The following is a 7,918-nucleotide window of genomic DNA, read 5'->3' on the forward strand; positions in this document are numbered from 1 at the left end:
CTAAAGGACTTTTATTGAGAGTGCGAGCCTAAGAACTTGCAAAACAAGAGATTGAAACTTCCCTGTGTTCATTATCTCAGCATTAAATTTTTGGAGTCTTTGTTGTTGTTCTTTATTCGCTGGGATGCGAGTTCAAAGAATAGTATGGGGAACGACTCGTATGTATGCCATACAGGAGCTAAATAGTTAAATGTAGTTACTGTAATTGATCTTACTTCTTTGGTTAAAAACGTTCTTTTGCCTCAGAATCGATACGAAACAGGTTGAATATGGCTGGATCGTACTTTATAGTTTCCTTTCCAATGCGAAAAACAAGGGCAGAAAAATACTTTAATTGCGGGAAATTCGCTTCGTGAAGGAAAGGAAGGATCATTTCCATGATATTGTCACCGTAAGGGAGAATAGAGACATCTTACAAGTAGAATGATGGACCTCAGGAAGTGGAAATGGCATCTGGAGGGTTAAATACTTTATCATTAGTAATTTCGAGAAAACTGGGACAATTTGTGGTAGGAAAGGTAGGGAATTGAATGGATCGCTCTGAAAGATGTATACAATGGCGTATAATTAGTACAGATGGTTTCGTAAATTGAAAAGATTGTTGTAATTGGTCCAAACGTACTGCATAGACGAAGTTTAGATAGCAAGTCTGGCGTTTGATACATCACAGATGCGGTGACCAGTCAAAAGAATGTGATTCGTAGTCAAATGTGTGGAATTGAGTCGGTTCAAGGGGTCCTATTGTTCCAAACAGCCTGAAAAAGCCACAAATTGGTCTCAAAGTCAGAACAATTTGAAAGAAAAGAGAAGATTTCCTTGTGCATTTTCACAATATCCGCTTCATTGAAGATTTCGTGAAAGTCTATCGCTCTGAAAATGAGTAATAACGTATTTGCAACCTCTACATGTAAACTCTTTGTGAGAGCTGATCGTCAATTGGTTTGTAATTGCGTTTATAAGTTTTGATTAAAAGGTCTTGAATTCGTCAATATGAGGAATGAGCTCGTTAATGCTTTTTAGGACACATTTGTGGATGATTCGCGTATTATTTTATCGTTTAGCTTAAGAGTTGCTTCTAAAGTTGATTTTGGAGTTTCACACCTTTCTTCTAGTATGTTTATGAAGTATTCTACCAATCCTCCTGACGTAAGGTTTGATAATTTTCGTATTTAATCTGATAAAATTGGAGTTAATTCCATTGATATCTTTTAGTGACAAGACTGGTAATCCTTGTAACTGGTGAAAAAACAGATTGATGTTGTCTTTAAATACTCCTCTATATCATCAGGAATCACTTTCTGTATGCGTAAAAGTAAATTTTGAGTTTCCTGACGAACAGAGCTCTTCTGATTCTGAATGAATGAGTTCAGTATGTCATATATAAGCGGAGAATTGAACAAACAAAGTAATTCTTGAGGAAATTAATTCTATTGAATTTAGTCTCAATCAGAATTAGAGACGAATTGGCGAGGAACAGTGTTTGCAATGAGGTATTTTTGCTTGTCTTCTATGGATAATATCAAAGTGTAGATCGCTTGTATAAGATTTGGAGAATCTTTCTCATTTACAGTGGAAAAGCTGTTTGATGAGGACATCTAACAGTTCATTTTTATCTATTGAGTCATCTAACGAGATTAATTTGATGATTTCATAAGAAATGGTCAAATTAGATGTGAAATTTTCGCGAATATATTGAGAGTACGTTTTCTGATATCTCTGATGCGATTATAGTTGATTGTTCTGATAAATTTTAGCTGTTTTAAGCACATCGATTGGTAATTTGGGCAACTTTTAATCGAGAACAAATTTGGTCGTTGAAATTATTGTATTTTCGAAGCAAGAAGGTGCTACGATGAAAAAAGCATTCATCGGGGAGCTTAAATATCAATGGCGCGTAGCTTCTCCATCAATTGAATCGGTATTCATAATTTTGAGAGCAATTGTTGATACCTCTCAGAAATTGAGAGATTTCAGAAAATATTGTGAGTAGTTTTGGCCTGAAATTGAGGTGTGAAATTCCCGGAACTCCTGGATCGCCAGGACATGATTTCAAGACTGTCAGCATAGACTGTTGGTTCATCTGGAAGACGACTACCTTTGTGAGTATCTGCGCTCTCCCTGCGAGGCAAGCGCGGCTTAGTTCTGATGATTCCTTCGATCATTGAAAAAATATCCGTCGACTACGTGTAAAGGACAAGGTGATTCCAAGGCCTGGAAGCAGTCATCGAGCATCGTATTTGCGCATTCGTCGGGGAGGAGTCGTGGTTTATTTTGCCTAGAAAGAGCTCAACGCCCAGCAAGCTCTGACTTGAGATTCTTGATGTTTTATTGCGCCATAAACGATGTGGTTTATGTGGCCGAAAAAGCGGCGTATAAGTCGATATCTGTGAATATGACGTTCTTGAAAATGAATACTGAGGAGAGTAACTCGTTGAGAAGATTCTGGATGTTAATCTTTCGAATAATGTTGGAAAGAATTGGACGTTTCTGAGCGTCTGGCAACGCGTTCGAGCAAGATGTGACACCATCAATGACAATGATGCTTTCTACGGGTAAATATTCTTCGAGCTGGTTAGCATATTTGATAATGTGTTTGATCTTCGACAATATCTAGTATATATGCAAAACAAGCAAGAGCGATGATTTTTATCTACGTTATTTGTTGAGTTGCATTCTATTTGTTGACCATTTATATAGAGTTTCTATAAATTATCTTGATCTTGTTTGGAAATAAAGTCAAGAATCTGCTTGCAACTGTTCTTGAAACTTCTTCCTGACAGATCTGAATGATGTGTACTCAGTCAGGGTGCTTGGCAATTTATTAAAACCCTGGATGAGCGACATCCGGAAAAATTTTCAATAAATTCCAAAAATTAACTTTTTTTGTGAGTTTACAAAATCGTGTTGTCGTTGTCACTTTTTATTCCATTGCAATGTTCTTTGCATATTGGCCTCATGTCTGCTGCTGCCGTTAAGCCACGTGCTACAAAGGTTTGGTGACTCCACACAGAAGTGCGTTATGTGCAAGTTCTATGTTTCAATGACGAAGACTATCTTGAGGACGGAAAGACAGAACAGGAATCATTGAGAAGCTCGAATCATACTGCCAGTATGTCACAGCTGACCTCAGGTCATCTGCGATAAACTTGTTGAAGTCGGTGTCCAGCAATCATCAAGTACCTCAAGGATAACGAACCACCGGCTGCCGTTTGCAAACTTATCAAGTTCTGCAAGGATAAATGAATTCCATTCCTACGATTTATCACAATAAAAAATCCATCGAATAAATATACGGTCTAAAAAAACTTGTTTTTTATTCATACAATTAAGATAGCTTGAGATGCTTGTTTGATTTATCATAGCAGTAATAGTTAACTCTCCATAAATAAATAACTGCAACTCATGTTTAGGTCGTTGCGCACTGGCATTATAGAACCTTGGTTAACTAATGATGTGAATTTAATGATAACTATTCCCAAGTTTAAACTGTTTTCAAATAAGGAGATATTTCTATTTTTCATGTAAATATTGATTTTTAATTTCTTTGGAATCATAATAATGAGAGATTCATTTCGAGATTAACACATTTAGACCTTCTTGGTTACATTTTGAACCAATTTCAAAAAAAATAACGAAAAAATATAGCCCATATTGATACCAAATGCTCAAATATAAGAACATATAAAGCAAATAAAATATAAAAGCATTATGACATCTATCAAAACGATAGAGCTCTAATTATGAGAAAATAATTCTTCAATTAGAGCTTGTGGCCATTTGTTCCCATATTTGACATGATCAAGCATCTATTCAAATCAAATCGATATTAGTTTAAGTGTCAAAATCCATATGTTTAAAAATATAAATAAAGATAGTTTTTTACTCGTCACTGTAAACCAAGTGTAGCATCGTTCATGTAAACTCACACAGTTTTATCATAATCAAAACTATTTTCGAAAATTTCCGAGGAATTCAGCACTTTTCACTAGATTTTTGTGAAAATAATGCATGTGTATTATAATATGTTAACTGCATTCTCAAAACTCCAATATAGGGTTGTATTTTCAATTATACGTATAATTGACGTGAAATATTATCGAAATTCCTTCATACGCCTTAGAATTGATATGATGCATATTATTATGAAAACTAAGCAAATTGATAGCTTAATTACACCGTTACGACGCATTTTCGGATGTGCTGGCGGGCAGTTAGGTAATTTAATGACTTCCTATGGTAATCTATCTGAGTTATTCATATAAGCAATGCAAAAAGTTGTAAACGGAGCAAGTAAAGAATGGAAAGTGTGGTAAACGTATATGGTTGTTCGGATATTATATGGCAACAATTCAGTTTGTTAAAAAATACCATTTGTGCATCCATTTTTTGTTAATGTTTATCTTTTCTAGTTGAAAATCTGATAAAACGAATAGCTTTGCAGCATACAAAAAGGAGTGCTAAGATCAATAGCCATAAATATAATGATTGGAACCTTCTCTTCAATCATTCTCCTCTAAAAAAATATCGATAAAAAAATGATCGGAAATAAATTTTTTCTGAGTTTACAATTGTAAAAAAAAATATAAAAATGGTCTGACATTGAAATAAAAACAAATTTTTCAATAAAATTTTTTAAAATAAGGTAGTTCAACGATTAAAAATATTGCGTAATCGAAAAGTGACAAAAATATTCCTTTATTAGAAAGTATCAAAATCCGAACAATAAATTTGTTACTTTTCATCCCATGAGCGTTAGCCTCGTTAACGACTCTCTCGATATCGCTTGGAAGCTCGTTGATTGTAGTCATGTAGTGGTTCTTGAGCATTTCGATGACGTTCATATCCTCGTGTCGCAGATGTTGATAGCGACACCCTTACGACCATAACGACCGGAACGACGATACGGTGGATGTACTGTTTCGAGCTTCTTTGCAATTCGAAGTTGATACGAGTGGTAACCTGTTGAACATCGATACCTCTAGCGAGAAGATCTGTAGAAATAAGTACACGGGCTGTGCCTGTACGGAAAATCTCTCATGATTCTGTCTCTCTTCGAGCTGGTCGAGGCCGGCCGTGGATTGGAGCAACTCCGAAACCGTGCTGCTGGAGCTGTTCTGAGATGTAGTCGACGGCATTCTTTGAGTTTGGCGAAGATAATGGCCTTTCTGGATGGAAACTGAGCCGTAGATATCGAGAAGGCAGTCGAATTTGTTGGATGTTTCCTGGACATCACGTTAGAATTGCTTGATACCTTCGAGTGTGAGCTGCTCCTTCTTGATGAGGATTCTGAATGGATCGTTCATGAATGGTGTTCATGATGTGGAAGATAGATTGAGAATTGTAGCGGAGAAGAGGAGAATCTGGACATCTTCTGGGAAGTATTCCATGATATCGTTGACCTGCTCAATGAAGTTATGCAGAAAGCATCTGATCGGCTTCATCTAAGACGGCCATCTTGAAATTCTGAACACGGAGGTGTCCGGAGACGATGAGATCCAAAGCACGACCTGGTGTGCAGATGCAGATGTGTGGATGTGATGCGGCGCGGCCTGGCATCAACAACTCTCTGTTGCGCCACCGATTGAAAAGATAGCGATATCAAGGCCTGGGATACGGAACCGATTTCCTTGAAAACGTTTGAAAATCTGTGTAGCGAGTTCACGTGTTGGAGCTAAAACAAGGGCTGTGTTGTCTTTGGGAAACATCGATTTTAGAAAGAACACCCGATTGAGAAGGCACCTGTTTTACCGTACCAGAACTGTGCTTGGGCGATAACGTGTCTGTTAGAAGGATCACGAATGGCTCCAATAGCAATGGCTTGAATTTCGGAAGGTGCTCTGAAACCGTAGCTGTAAACACCTGAAGAGGCTGGAGGAAGATCCATCTGATCGAAATCTGTCAACGCGTGTTGTCCAGTTTGGAATGAAAGTTTGGATCATCTTGTGCTGGTGTCATTGCTTCATAACTGAAGTCTTCATGTCTGCCACGGCCACCATAGCCTCTGTCGTTTCTGCCGCCATAGCCGCCACGGCCGCCGTCGTCGTAGCCTCTATCATCTCTTGGACGATAGCCCTCCGCGGCCACCATATGCACGGCTGCCACACCGTAGCCACCGGCACCATATGCACGGCCGCTTCCTCGCCATTCGCGTCCATCATCGTAGTAAGACATTGCGCGAAAAATGACCTGTCATAACAGTTTTTTCGATGATTTCTGAAGTAATTTTCCGCAAAATAAATGGTTGTGTAATAACAGTTAGATTATTCATCAGTTTATGATCCTAATGGAAAATATCTAGGTTTGGTTTCATGAATGAAAGGAAATCGACCAAATCAAAAAAAATGTTATACAACTTTTAACGAAAAAGAATCTAAATTTAAAATTGCTTAATTAAATGTTTTGGCATATAAAAACCTTTGTAACAATCAAAATTGATATCTGAAATTCCAAAATCAACAATAAAAAGGACATTTTTCAATGACATATATATTTGTAAACATTTTTATCAAGTACTTTCATTCAAATTTTCCAAAAATATTTTGAAATCCCAATTTTGAAATATAAACTTGTAATTTTTGCAATTTATTTTTTGGAATTTGAAAAAATTTTGAGATTTTTTGAAAAAATGGAAAGCGAAAATCATGAGATCGCATGATGTTAATTATTATTGTTCGCTTAAAATTCAATTTATGAAAAATTAGCATTTTATTTTTTGGTTATCTTTTCAAAAATGCAAGAGAATGCATCACCAGACCTAGTCAAAGAAGATTTTCTTTCGACCAAATAACCAAAATTTTATATGTTTTTCTTCACTGCATTGACATTTTTATCCAAAAGTGAGTCTATCACATATGATGATGATAACATTGTATATGTGACAGAATCTAACTTCACCAATGTAATGAAAACGAAACAGCTGCAATTCTTTTTATTCAACAAGGTGATTTTCAACGTTATCGATACTATCAGACTTTATATCAGCTAGTTCGTATATTAGGTAACGAGATGTTACTTTGCTATCATGGATGGCGATCGAAATAAGTATTTTGTTCAGCAATTACATCTCAAACACACAAAGGCTACTATTTTTTAGATATGGTGAATTTGTAGAAGAATACAAAGGAGATCCCTCTCCAGATAGAATATATAAATATGCGATGGAAAAAACAGGACTTCCGTTCACAACTTTTGATAGACTATCCTAACAGCGCAAGAGTTCATCGAATCTCATCCAATATCGGTAGTTCTCTTTGAAAAAAAGGCTGGTGGCCCTCTTTTCGAAAAATTTAATGAAATTGCCGAGCGAAACAGAGATAACTACGCTTTTGGCTGTTCTCCTGATCCAGATGTTTACCTATGAGCTTCGTATCAGATACGTACCATCAATTGTGCTTTAACAGAAATACAGATAAGTCAAAAGTATTTTATCCTTACAATTTAACAGAAGGAACAGTCGAAAACATTACAGAATGGATTGAACAGAACAAGAATCCTAATTACGAGATATTTAATATCAATAACCAGCAAATTTTACGAAACAAACAAAGAATTAGGTTTATTCTTTACTCCTGTCGAACAAGAAGACCTCGATAAAGCCCTTTAGAACAATATCAATGGTAACAACCCAGTACAAGAACAAATTACGGTTCGCAGTCATTGATGCAGTTATGGAAACAGATTTATGCAAAGTATAGGGTTCAGCCGTTACGCGGACCCTGCCATTTTGTGTTCTAAACTATACAGGCAAGAGAGTTATATTAAGTATTTGTACACAGAAGGAAGCGAATTTCGGCCAAAACAAATTTTGCACTTTATTGATGAAGTATTTGCCGGAAAATATCAACCAGACATCAGGTGCTCAGAACTTCCACAGAATAATACTGATATTGTCTCTGAAATTAACTCAAAACGATGAACA

Source organism: Trichomonas vaginalis, chromosome V (genome assembly GCF_026262505.1).
Source record: "Trichomonas vaginalis G3 chromosome V, whole genome shotgun sequence".
NCBI classification, from domain to species: domain Eukaryota; phylum Parabasalia; order Trichomonadida; family Trichomonadidae; genus Trichomonas; species Trichomonas vaginalis.